Here is a 14236-nt window from a genome sequence, read left to right as displayed (position 1 = left end):
GGAATGCCCACCAGTGACAGTGCTGACTGGCTGCACGGATGGTCTGGAGGAGATGGCTTGGGTGGGATTCAGAAAAGAACATTCGTTTTCTTTCATCCAGGATCCTGAATGAAGAGCAATTTTTCTGTTTGTTACAGTGATGGGTAATTTGGAGTACTTCCCTTTGCATGAAGAAATTTGCTATTCTAATCAAAATCTCGTCCCTTTCTACAAACCATTATAAGATACTTATGAAAATAGGCAGATTCAGATTTCCTGTTTGAATTTTTGTCAGCTCTCACTTTTATGCTCATTTGCAGAATCACATAACTATGAAAGGCCAATTAGCTCTAAGTCCCCAGAAAGTGACAGAATAAATTGCTTTCTTCCTAGCAAATCAAAAATAATATTGTGGGTGCAGTGCAAAAGTGTCTACCCAGAGATTTCAGTTCATTTTATCAATCTAATAGAGTGCTTTCGGCCTGTCTTCTGTGACTCAGACTTCCAGTATCCACGTTCCTGTCAGGGCTCTTATATAACACTTCTCTACTTTTGTGTTAAGATAGGAGAAATCTGTAAATTTAAGCAATGCATTGGTCAAGATGCTTACTGTGGAATAGGTCTCTCGCCCCAGTCAAAGTTTATTGAAGTCAAATCAAGGAATTTATAGAATTCTCGTTAGCAAGATTGACTGCCATCAAGTTAATATCCTTACATGCAGCATGGTAGGCATTTGAGATTTTTTCCACAGAGGGTGGTTGGGATGATATCGCTGTTATTTGCAATAGCTATGCAAATATGACTGGAGACCATAACATAATTGAAGTTTTCAAAATCCAGCCATCTCAAAAGATTTTCAGCAGATTACAGCTTCTCTGAGATACTGCTCCTGGACATGCATATGGGAAAGTTGCTTTCTTTCTCCACATTTCTCTTTGTGAATCTTTTCTAATTCTTAAAGACTTTACCCCTAAGTTGTCTTGAGCTGCTCTACCATGCTCAGAAATCTCAGGGTGGTCCAAAGGAAAGAAAAGCAATTATTTTGGGCAATTACTGGGAAGGGCTTATAGCAGCTCTGGAGGAGGCCATTCCCAGTCACTTGCAGAACTGGGATTCAAGATAAGTTTTAATCACTGAAGGAACGGTACATCTTTCTTGTTTTACACTCTCAGAGTCTTCTCTGAAAGACCCTTTGCTGTGTATTTTGTATTGCCAGAAATACTATTCTGGTGCTTTAGAAGGGAGGACAGAATAACCAGGTGTTTGACTTGGCATTAATGTTGAATTATTTTGTTTTCTTAAGTCTATTAACTCTTACTGAAAGACAATGAATTGCTAATCATGTCTTGTTCACATGCTGCACCTATATTGGTATAAATGAATTGAATTCAATCAGTGCTTTAAAAATGAGTGAAATATTTATTCACCATAATCAGGTAATTAGGCTGCAACTCAATTTTTGTTATTGAGGAGAATGGATGCAGGATATTTGAGGAGTTTTGTTCTGGATTCCCATGGGGTTACATACAACATTTATATTAATGCCCAATGAGTTTGACACAGTTAGTGTCATTACAATGAATTCCGAAGGGATTAATGAGGATTTAGTACTTGTAGGGAGCTGTTGCTATGCAGAGACTGCCACTGCACAATTCTAAGGTGGCCTCATTTTGTCGGACCTTTTGGATTAGAGATACTCAATATAAACATCTGTAGGCTGTTGTAAGATTTACATTCTTCCCCTTGTTAGAGATGACATTGCTAACTCTACTGCACTACTGGGGCTCATTTAATCTAACAGTCATTTCAGCAAGCACTTCATAAAGAACAATTATTGAATTAATTGTGTGGTTTCCAGCTTAGTATTCATTTATGATATACCTTCCACCTATAAATTCCTCTCCCAGTTGCTTTGTAGAGGTAAAACTGGATAATCTCACAACCTGTAAAATATGTGTTCTTTTTGTTATAATAAAATCTATTGCAAGAGCTCTACTAACAGATAACATACCGTCTGGTATCATTTTGTCCTGCTTTGGGAAAATAAAACTTTGTCAACTTACCAGAGATAAGTTCATTTAAACTCTGCCTACCTTTCAGCTGTCCTTCCATGAAAGAGCTCCTTCACAAATCCTCCCACAGAAATTCAAAAATTCACTGAATGTTTTCTTCCTTGATTTATTTTTAACTGTATCAGAAAAGAAAAACGAGTACTCTGAAGACTGAACCTATTTATAAAAAGGAGGAAAGTGTTTAATCTTCCCAAATCTCACTTTTTTGGGGGGGGGGGGGGGCGGGGGACTCGAGCTTCTAAGTCATACTTTTGTTTGAATTGTTTGTAGTTCCCAAAACTTCACAAGGTTGACCTGGTTACCTTTGTTTCTAAAGTTTATATTTAACTAGTTTCCTAAAATGTGCACTCTATGTGTTGAGGGAAAAGAGCTGCAAAGATGAACCAGACTGGCAAAGAGCAGTCTTGGAACTGAAACGTGTGAGACTAGAGCACAACAAATTTAGGAATGCACAAATGAGGCCCTTTATTTGATTTTTAAGTGATGAGAAACCTTTAACAGCTAAGGCACAGCATCAAGTAGCTCACTATTTTCTCTTGGACCTGCAGACCCATAGAGCAATCATATATCCATTTCTTATCTTTAATACAGATAACATTTACCCTACTTACCTGACAAAGTGTAGATCAAACATCCCTCCTTTTGAAAGAATGTTTTACTTATTTTAATTACATGGATTGAATCCAAACCAGTTATTCCCATGGAGAAGCTGTATCTGAGGGTAAACCGCACATAGTCAGGAAAGTGTGGTGAGGAAGCTACATAGAAACAAACCTAGGGAGCTAGAAGAACGACACAGGAAGTTCCACCTAAACAAAACTGCATTTATATTTCAAAAAAATCAATGGGGATTGATGCAAAACATTTTAATTCATGTAAACCTTTGAATAACTCATGACCTAGTGGACAGCAAGCTTTAGGAAATGGCCTCACTACATTAAAGGAATAGTGATCGCATGCATCCGAGCAGGCAACGCCTGTCAGTTCTAGTTGGAATCCACAACCACCATTATTCTGTGTACAGAGGGATACTAGGGGACAGCAGTGTGGACCCCTCACATGATTCCTAATGACGCTTAGATTAAAATACAGTCATAACACTACGGAGACTTTGGGGGATGATGGAGCTGTTTTGTATCCTCATTGTGGTAGTTATACCAATCTCTACATGTGCTAAAACACATAAAACTGCATGTGCTACAAGGAATCAATTTTACTATAGGTAAATTTAAAAATAATAATACAGAGTTACAGTTAAGGTACAGTTTAGGATAGTTCTGTTGTATGCCACAGAAGAAGAGGGACTTGGTTAGATTCACCCATTAGTGAAAAAGCTAAGAGAAAAAGTTTATGTAATAAGATATAGTAGAAATAGCAATTACATTTTTAAAAAGACACTTAAAGAAAGTTGAATGTGCAAAGTTATTTGTAGGGATAGCTGATCAGCTTCTGAACGAAAGCTGACTCCCTAACCAGGTGTTCAGACATCTTATGATATGCTCCCAACTCATCTCTCATGCTGCATCTCCCTCTGCAGGCCCCAAAATATTTATCCACAATTCAGAAATCTCAAAAGTTCTGAACACTGAATGTTCTTTCATAACTCATTTAGTGGCCAAACCTGATATCAGCTGATATGAGACTATTTGTTTTTACCTCTGTCACTTAGTGTGAATAACTTGCGTGTTGCTATAGAAATAGCACTGTATTTGATTACTAGGTGCTGCCTAGATCCCACAAGGTGTGTTTTAATATATAGCATATGAACTGAATTCTCTTTCTGAATTATGACAAATTCTGAACTCCAAAACATTTCTGATCCCAAAGGTTTCTGGTAAAGGATTAAGGACTGTGCTTTCAAAAGACTGTTTCTGAACAAAACAGATGGCACCACCCACTTCTATTGGCATTTTTCATGTGTTTATGCTTTAGCACATTTTCTAATGTCACTACCTGTGTCCTGGATGTACAGTTCTTCTAACTGAGCCATGCAAAGGAAAGTTTTAGTGCCATTGTCTCCAAGAAGCCTTCTTTATATGCCCCAAATTGACTTGTCAACTCTTATTTTACTGGTTCTAATGCTTATATCTCCTTTTAGATTGTAATTCTTATGACAACACAGACTTCTCTGATCAGTCCTAACAGTCTGGAGTTAGTTATCACTGCAGCAGAGTTTGCACAAAAGTTGTGGATTCACAACTAGTGTTGGAATCAGAATATCTCTGCAACAAAAGTTATTATAACCACCAGGGCAAGGTTGGAGACCAATACACCTGTGTCAAGGCTAGAAATAAAATGTTGGTTGAGGCTGAGAACTTACTCTGGTGCTTGGCAAGAACAGGTTGGCATAAACATGGGAAGTGTGCTAAAACACCTCTAATAGGAAGGCTAGCCGCTATATATTGATTGATTACTCAGTTGTTTACCAGAGTCTGTGCAGATATATTAGAGTCCTCATTTCATTTAGGTCTCAACTTTTAGAGTAGTTATTATTATCTCCGTTTTAGAGATGAGGGACTAGAGCTCAGAGAGGGTAAGCCCTTGAGCAGTGTCCTGTAACTAGTAAGAAACAAAGCCAAGATGTAGACTCAGTCTCTCCAACACACTGGTCTTTGTTCATAATCACTAGAGAGCATTCCTTCAATTTGAGCAAACGGATGACAATGATATATTCAGTTGAGATAGATACTGGAGTTGAGGACTTAGGACAGCATTCAGCATGGTTTTTAATGCATGGTATTTTATCAGTGGTGAAGTGTAGCTAACTACGATCTTACATTTAGCAGCACTCAGGTTTCTCTTCATGAACTCTAAAGCTTCAGGCCTCTTTAAATCATACAATTCTCCTGTATCTTAGAATGGGTTCTCTATTCCCAACATGGGTAGCACATACACCTAAGACTGCTTTTTATGTGACACCTTAGCAAGAGAAAGGAAGAGAAAGATTAGACCACATCTAGGAGATAAAGTGGAGAGAGAATACTCCCAAATCTTGAAATTTTCTCTGTGTTTTCTTGAGGATATTACCTCTTTGGGGGTGCTAAAGCCTCACGGAAAGCATAGTATAATCATTTGTGTCCCCAGTCATAAATAATACAGTATCTTGAGTATAATAGGAAATAATTGTTCATGAAATAAATTCTTGCTTTCAAGGATTAGTAGATAGGAACATATTGTTGACATCTATTTCATAGTATGAGTCAGTTTATATTTTAAGCTTTGCAGATTTCAGAATAAAGTTTAGCTGTTTATAAATGTTCAAGAAAGAGCTAATAAATTTTATCTTTCTTCAGCTGGAAAAATGTTGGAAACCACATAAATTTTTTCACAGTATTATTTTGTGATTTCTGTAGACTGAGGATTTTCGATGTGTGGGATCCAATGGGAGAGCATCCCAACAGTGTCAACAAAAAGCTGACTTTCTATCTTCTGCTTCATTCAGCCTTTCATTCTGAATCCTATCTGTGCAATCTGCAACTTTCACTCTAAGAAAGGAGACTGTAGATGAATTAATGAGAACAGAGCTAGCATCAGTCCCTCTCGACAATTTGTAGCAAGTAAATTAACATCACCTGTTGGTCCAGCACATTAGTGTTGTGGCTCTTTGCTCAAACCCTCAGGATTAGGTTAAGCTCAGAGGGATAGATAGACATAAATAAAATGTATTTATTCGTCTTTCATTTCACAAAGAAAATTATAGGCATAGTTGAGAATTTTTTATTTTCTATTATATCTAGCTCTTCCTCTTCTTGAGAAGCAGAAAAATGTAAAATATAAAAGGGCATGAACTCTTACTTCTTTTGTTCTGTAATGCATAAGACATATTCAAACATGGGCTGTTCCTTTATTAATCAATAACAATTATTAATGCAAATATTTTCTTAGGTAGCCGTATCTACTTTTTTACACAATGCTTAGAAGGTTGGCCTTGGATCTTGTTTGGCTCTTACTTTAGGGAGCAGCCAGCCAAAAATCCTGAGTTTTTCCACGTTGTTATACCAATAACAGTAGGGAAGATGCTTTTGTGATCTCTGAGAATGGACTGAGGCAGTTGATTCTCCTAGGATGTCTTTGAAGCATTATGGGTTATACCAACTACTCTCAGCGCTGCCTACAGTGATCTGACTTTAGTCAGAGACATGGAGCCTCAGGGAGAAAAGACCCTTGAATTGTACCTGGGCCCGGCTGTTCCCGAGTAGAGCCACTGAATCAGACATACTTGAGACTCTTTCAAAAGTACAAATTTTAGAGCTCGGCCCCTATCTACATTTTTAGAATTTCTATAGTCCAGGCCAATATATCTATGTTTAAGAAGTTTTCTAGGTAATTCTAATAAGCAGCCAAGTTTAGGAGTCAGTTGTCTGGTCCAGACCATAATTCATTTATTCTGCAAATGCTTATTCAGTCTCCATAGCTAATGGTCAACCAATGTATGGTTGGTTGACCAGTCCAAGAGATCATCTGCCTGAGCCTCTAGTTTGCTCAAGAAACCTGAATATTTAATATTTAATTAGAACATTCTCAAATCCACATCTTGCTTATATTGAGAAACCCAGACTCTACCACAATATCTTTGAGGATTATGGAGGGATTTACGTTTAGTCTAGACATCTATGCTCCAATTCTCTACTTTTCCTATATCTCAATGTATACCCTGTATTTCGTTTTTCCTTTCCTACATAATCCTTTTCCATATCCCATTGCCTTACAGAAGCCGCTGTCCAAATCTGTCATCCTCCAAGCTAGCACTGATAAAAGTCTTTTGGTGGATTCCCTCACCACTTCTCATTCTTCCATATCCCACCTTGCCCAAATAAATTAATTTTACTTTGCTAGGTAGGACAATTTAATTCTCTTCATTAGACTTCCCAGAGGGCTGCCAGTTACAAGCATATTGGTTGTGTACTGCACAACTCTAGCAGGTGCCATTTATATTAGTCTATGTGAGTGACAAGCCCTGGCATTGAGCAATTCTCAACCTCTCTGGGCATGTATGCATGGGGGTCTACCTTTCCACTAGCCTGCCACTAGTCCCAGTCTTATTTGATCTCTCTTGCCATAATTTCTAAATCTTAACCATGCATTCTTATTTGTCTGTGTCCCAAGCAAGACTCTAGCTATTTGGTTTACAAGAGAGCTGATGGAATTCTACACTTACAGTGTTTTGAAACCACACCCTTACATCATGTTATACTTCTGTTGCAGTCCTTCTTTGTACTGTTTTTACAGTCTTCCCTTGTGCTCTACATGGTTATTGAATCTTTTCTTGCTATAAGACAGTGTCCATTTATAGATCAGGATGTGATGTTTATCTTTAAGAAAATGTCCCTGAGGTGGGCTCTTACACAGGATAGAAATATATAGGGAGTGCATCTGAACAATTATCTGGTAGTGCAAGGATTTGTACAGCATCAAGGAAGGTGGTGAGTGGGTCAGCAGTGGGACTATGGCTCAACTCTGTTGCCTTCTATTCTTGTAAGCCCTGCAGTCCTGGGGAGACTAAGGTACAAGATGATATCTGAGCAAAAGAAACTTTATAGAATTGGAGACAGGACAAAAACCAATCTAACAAGAAGACTGGCAATGCTAAGACATTTGAGACATTTAACTTGGGATTCCAAATTTCTCTTGATTCGGGAGCTGAATGTTTAGATCAATGTCAAGTGACATAATCTGTGCTCTTTAATCTGGTAGCCACTGGCACATTAAGAACTTGAAGTATGGCTGGGCACAGTGGCTCCCACCTGTAATCTGAGAACTTTGGGAGGCCGAGGTGGGCAGATCACCTGAGGTCAGGAGTTTGAGACCAGCCTGTCCGACATGTTAAAAACCCCGTCTCTACTAAAAATATAGTTTGAAAAAAGTTAGCTAGGCATGGTGGTGTGTGCCTATAGTCTCAGCTACTGAAGAGGCTGAGGCACAAGAATCGCTTGAACCCAGGAGGCAGAGGTTGCAGTGAGCCAAGATTGCACCACTGCATTCCAGCCTGGGCGAGAGAGAGACCTGTCTCAAAAAAATACAAAAACAAACCAACAAACAAAAAACTTGAAGCATACCTTGTCTAAATTGATGTGTATTCTATGGGTAAAATATATACTAGATTTTGATAATTCTTTGGAAAAAACATAAAGCATCTCACTAATAATATTTTACATTGCTTATAATAAAATAAATATTTTTGGTTAGGCCTTATCCTCACTTTTAATCTATACTGGGTTAAATACACTATATAATTAATTTTATCTGTTTATATTTCTGTTAATGTGACCACTAAAAAATTTAAAATTAGATGTCTGTCTTGCATTATATTTCTACTGAGGAGCACTCTTTTATATTTTGAAGAGTGAAGTTACAGAGACTTTGATAGGGCCTTTAAGTTTTTTAAATTACTATTTAATTTTTTTCTCCTCTATCTCCAATATATGCATATTTACCATTTGTTGAGCATTACCTATTTGATTTATAAAGCTATTTCCAATCCTTATAACATGCTTCACAATAGATATTATTATATCCATTTTTCAGAGAAAAAAAACTGCTGCTCAGAAAAAATTACAACATAAAAGTTATTACTTGTGGAAGACTTATGAGAGAGGAATTACATTTATTATCTGCAAGTGTGTGTATATATATACATATGTGTGTGTGTGTGTGTGTGTGTGTGTAAATACACACACAATTCCAATTTTAAAGTTCAAAAAAATCAGGCTAATTGTTCAAGGTCATGTAGCCAGGCGCAACTGAGCCAGGTTCCAATTGGAGTTGACTCTGGAGTTTCTGATCTTTCCACCATGTATACTGATGAGCAAGTAATATTGTTTGCTAAACATTATTATTTTTAAGAAGCAATAATACAAGCAGATGAAGAGACTGGCTTTTATTTTATCATCTATATGGTTTTCACTGGGTTGTGACTGTTTGAGGTGGAATTAGTGGTGTCCTATTCTCACTACTTATGGCACAGGATGCATCATTAGAGACCCAAACAGCTTCTTTGCCTTAGCACTCCCCTTGACTGACTTAAGTTCTGGTGACAGGCTTGTTCTGGCCTCACCCTCACTCTCCACCCAGAGCAGCTGTTGCAGGCGTTTAGTCATTCTGGAACATAGTGTGCTATGTGCTGGCAATGGCAACAGCCATGGGAAAAAAATGTATCTATTGCTAATCTAGCAGCAGTAACTGGTATCCTTTGGATGATGAGGAATCCAGGGACAAGTACTTAGATGAGTAATCTAACCTGGGGGCCTCTGCCTGGTGGTGGTGGTGGTATGTGCACTTGCTTTTATGTCTGCCTGGAGTAAAGGCATCAGGAAAGCTGTGGCCTTCTTTCTGATCTGAATTGGCCAGTCAAGGAGCCCTAAAATTAAGTAGTAAAAGAAATGCCCCTATATTGTCAACCTGAGTTGATGTAGCAGGACCTATTCTTTCATGATAATATATGGGGTATTAAGGGAAAGAATAATAACAGACATTACATGAATACCTACCACAAGCTGGCTTTTGTGCCAGATGCTTTACAGATATTACCTCTAATGCTCACTACAACCTTGAAACCTAAGTACTGCCATCATGAGGTGAAGAAAGTAGGATTCTCATGCTAAAGACAACCCAGAGAGCCTCAGAATGGTGTTTCCAGGTTATTGACTGAGAAACTGTTCTTGGTTTATTATGCAATTGATTTTACCAAAAAGAGAAACTTTGAAGGAGGAGCTATTGTAATGAATGTTGTTGTTTTTGCCTTTGCTTCTGGAAGTATAATACCATTGTTATAAATGTCTGAAAGTCGGAGTGTAAGCTACTTGAGCTGCTCTGGGGATATTAAACAAGCTGCAAAAAAAAATCTGGTTTCTTTTTTCCCTCATATTAAATTATGGTATCTATATTTCATGCATCTATATAAACGTATAATAAGCAAAAAAATTATAACATGCAAAAAAATTAACTTTCAGTCCCCTATTCCCACTTACCTTAGTTATTATGTGCAAAAATATATTGTACTAAAAGGGTTTTGATTTTTACTAAGTTTTAATTTTTTTCTAAATAGAAGGAAATTGGTAAATAGAAGAAAAACTTGGATTTGGAAGACACTGTTTAGAGTGAAATGCATGTAAGGAGTTAAATATTAACATTATTAAAACAGCACTGATAAGTAGCCAGATGATAAAATTGAAGACAGATTGATATGTTTTGAAATGGAAAGCAATTCCACAGATAGCATCAAACTAAGCAACTTCAAAGTATATGAAACTCACAAATGCTGAAATACTATAGTAAAATTACATTTGGGAATTGAAAATAAACCCTTTGGCAGATATCTAAACTCCAAAAGTTACAATTATAACATACAAAGAACAAATGTGGGCTTTACTATGTTCTTAATACACAATAAATGAAATTATTTCTAATGTGAGCTGTATAGTACTATAAAATTTGCTTTTCCTATGGGTTGGAAAATGTAGTTAGCATTGTACACATGTAAATGTTATTTGCTACAAAAGAGGAGAGTTTAGAGCCAAGTTGCTGAGGTTTCTAGTGGAGTTACGTTACATCAGCTAAAATCAAATCTCCATTTATCTGCCACTGCAAAGACCCACATAGCAGAAACTACATTCAAATAAACATTTTTGGCGTCCTTTCCCTTCATAAAAGGGCTTCAGGGTCTGACCTGATTTCAAATCCTTACACTTTCCATCTGTGTTATCAGTGGTAAATAACTCAGTCCAAACCTCAATTGTTTAAAGTGAAAAATGGGTATATTATGCCTCTTGTATTGTCATGAATATTAAGTTCAATAACTTTAATACAATTCCAAACAGAAATGTGACAATATTAGTTTCTCTCTCTTTTTAAATCACTTCACTTATGAAAGTAAATGGAAAAGTAAGTTAACTAATATAAAGTCATCTTATGATTCTGGTTATGAAAAAATTCTAGAATAATTTAAAATATACACCAAGATTGGGACGATCTGCTATTTTAAAGCTTTTCTAGAATGTTTCTCCTAAAAATAATAGAGACCCTTAATGTCCTTGCTAATTAATTGTATAGAAGGATTTGTATCTGTATAAAAATACCTTGTCTTTTAAATTCTCATTCTGTAATCAGTCCTGCTTTTGTAGCTTGTTCCCTAACTAGATTACAAACTACTTGAGGTCAGGGATTTGTTCTAGTATTCTTCTATAACATCACATTTAGCACCTAGTTTGTGAGCAAATTCACTATTTCTCCTAGGAAAATAAAAATAAAAATATGTGAGTTGGACACATCTTTTACAACTCTATTTTCTAAAGAAATTCTTTCAATATTTACTTTTATTCAGTAAATCTCACTGCCCATAAAATTAATTACAAATTGTTTGTCAAGGCTGATATCCAGAAAGGTACTTCATAGGATTTTTTTTTTAATAGTTTTAGGTCTTACATTTAAGTCTTTAATTCATCTTGCACTGATTTTAGTATATGATGATGTTACAGTGGGTAGCTAGTGAGGTATGAGCAGGGTGGGAGAGGGCTCCCGCTACACACACCAGGAGTGTTGGGCAACCGTCAGGTGATGGGCATGTGGTTGTTAACTGTTTCACTAAAGTAATAATTGGTCACAGCTGACGCTGGGGAAAGACCGTTTCCTAATAGGTAGAAAACACCTGAAACTGAGCAGCAGCTTCCCAGCAAGATCTCAGGAGTGGGGAGAAGTAATGCAAGATCCCAGAAGTATGTCAAGGTATAAAACCCGAAGTCAGGGTCAAGCTGGACACTTGGTTTCTCAAGTCACCAGATGGCCCTCTTCCAAGTTGTCCTTTCCTTCTTTTCTTTCCTTCCTTTCCTTACTGTTCTAAAGCTTTTTAATTTTCATGACTGATCCGAAACTTCCCTCAGCCTCTTTTTCTGCTTTATGCCCCTCAGTCGAATTCTTTCTTCGGAGGAAGCGAAGCGCTGAAGTTGCTGTGGACCTGTACAGATACACCGCTGGTAACTCGGAGTAACCTGCATCTCTGCCACCCTAACAATGATAGGTAGGTGTCCGGTTACATTTTCTGCATATGATTAACCAGTTATCCTAGCAGCATTTATTGAATAGGGCATCCTTTCTTGATTGCTTATTTTTGTCAACCTGGGTGAAGATTGGTTGGTTGTAGGTGTGCGGCTTTACAGTGATCTGTGTGTCTGTTTTTGTCCCAGTACCTTGCTGTTTCGGTTACTGTCATGCTCCATTCTTAAGTGCCATTGAATATTTATGCAGATTATTCCTTTTCAGGAAATATTCTTATTGCTACCTGTCAAAGTCCTACCTCATTATTCCAAGCACATCCCAAATTTGGATATTGCCTTTTCTGTTTTTCTGTCTCCTCCAAAAACCCATTGCATTTTGACTTTATTAAAGAACTTTCAGATCACACAGACCTATACTGGACCTTAGAGATAATTATTATACAACTATCATAGTCTACTCTACATATAGAAGGCAACATTCTGTTTTGCCCCTCATATGACCAATTATGGTTAATTCTATCAGAATGAGAGTTTTGCAAAGTTGTTCCTGAACCCTTTTTCAACTCTTGAAGACAGGATATGTGCACCTGCAAAAACCTCTGTTGCAATACACATCAGATGACACTGAACCTCCTTGCTGGTTTTCCAGTGCTTTCTCTAGTTCAGAATCTTCTGATGTCTTTTTTTGCTGTACACACATACCTTTGTACAGGGCCTGACAAATGGAAGACATTCAACAAATGACTGTGGAAGGAATCAATACATCATCTGATTGTTGAATTACTCTCCAAGTCAATTTTTCATGACTCTTATGCCTCATAAATAGAATTAAAATAAGAAATATCTCATGCTAGATTTGAGTATACTTCCTAAAACTGCAAAATTTTCTTGTATTGTTTCTGTGCTTCATTTCCCTAGAAAATGAGATGCCATCTTACACCAGTCAGAATGGCTGTTATTAGATAGTAAAAAATATATAGATACTGCTGGCAGTGGTGTGGAGAAAAGGGAATGCTTATGCACTGTGGTGGGAATGTAAACTAGTTCAGCTATTGTGGAAAGAAGTTTGGTGATTTCTCAAAGAACTTAAAACAGAATTACCATTTAACCCAGCAATCCCATTACTGGGCATTAACCCAAAGGAATATAAATTTTTCTACCATAAAGACACATCCACACATATGTTCGTTGCAACACTCTCCATAATAGCAAAGATATGGAATCAACTAAATGCCCATCAGTGGTACAATGAACAAAGAAAATATGGTATATATACACCATGGAATACTATGCAACCATAGAAATAAATGTGATTATGTCATTTGCAGCAACGTGGATGAAGCCAGCAGTCATTATCCTAAGCCAACTAATGCAGGAACAGAAAACCATATATTGCATGGTCTTCTTATAAGCGGAAACTAAATATTAAATACATATGGACTCAAAGAAGGGAACGACAGACACAGGGACATACTTGGTGGAGTGTCAGGGGAGGGTCAAGATCAAAAAACTACCTATGGGATACTGTGCTTATTACCTGGGTGATGAAATATTTTGTACATTAAACCCCTGCAACACACAATCTACTTGTATAGTAAACCTGTACATGTACCTCTGAACCTAAAATAAAAGTTTAAAAAAGTAAATGCAAAGGAAATGTAACTGATTACTCCATAAGGTATATGTCCTCTGTTAGTAATTTTTTTCTTATTCTTAAAAAAAAAAAAAAACAGGATACGTGTGCAGAGAGTGCAGGTTTATTACATAGGTTATATGTGTGCCATGGTGGTTTGCTGCACCTGTTGACCTGTCCTCTAAGTTCCCTCCCCTTACCACCCACCCCCTAACAGGCCCTAGTATGTATTGTTCCACTCTTCTGAGTCCATGTGTTCTCAATGTTCATTCCTACTTATGAGTGAGAACATGCGGTGTTTGGGTTTTCTGTTATTGTGTTAATTTGATGGTAATTATGGTTTCCAGCTTCATCCATGTCCCCAAAAAGGACATGATCTCATTCCTTTTTATGGCTGCCTAGTATTCCATAGTGTATATGTGCCACATTTTCTTTAACTAGTCTATCATTGCTGGGCATTTGGGTTGATTCTATGTCTTTGCTTTTGTGCTGCAATAACATACATGTGCATGTGTCTTTATAGTAGAATGATTTATAATTCTTTGGGTATATACGCAGGAATG

This window comes from Sapajus apella, unplaced genomic scaffold (genome assembly GCF_009761245.1).
Source record: "Sapajus apella isolate SASKATOON/1434 unplaced genomic scaffold, GSC_monkey_1.0 scaffold6, whole genome shotgun sequence".
NCBI lineage: Eukaryota > Metazoa > Chordata > Mammalia > Primates > Cebidae > Sapajus > Sapajus apella.
The sequence above is the reverse complement of the archived record's forward strand: the minus strand, read 5'-3'. Positions refer to the sequence as shown.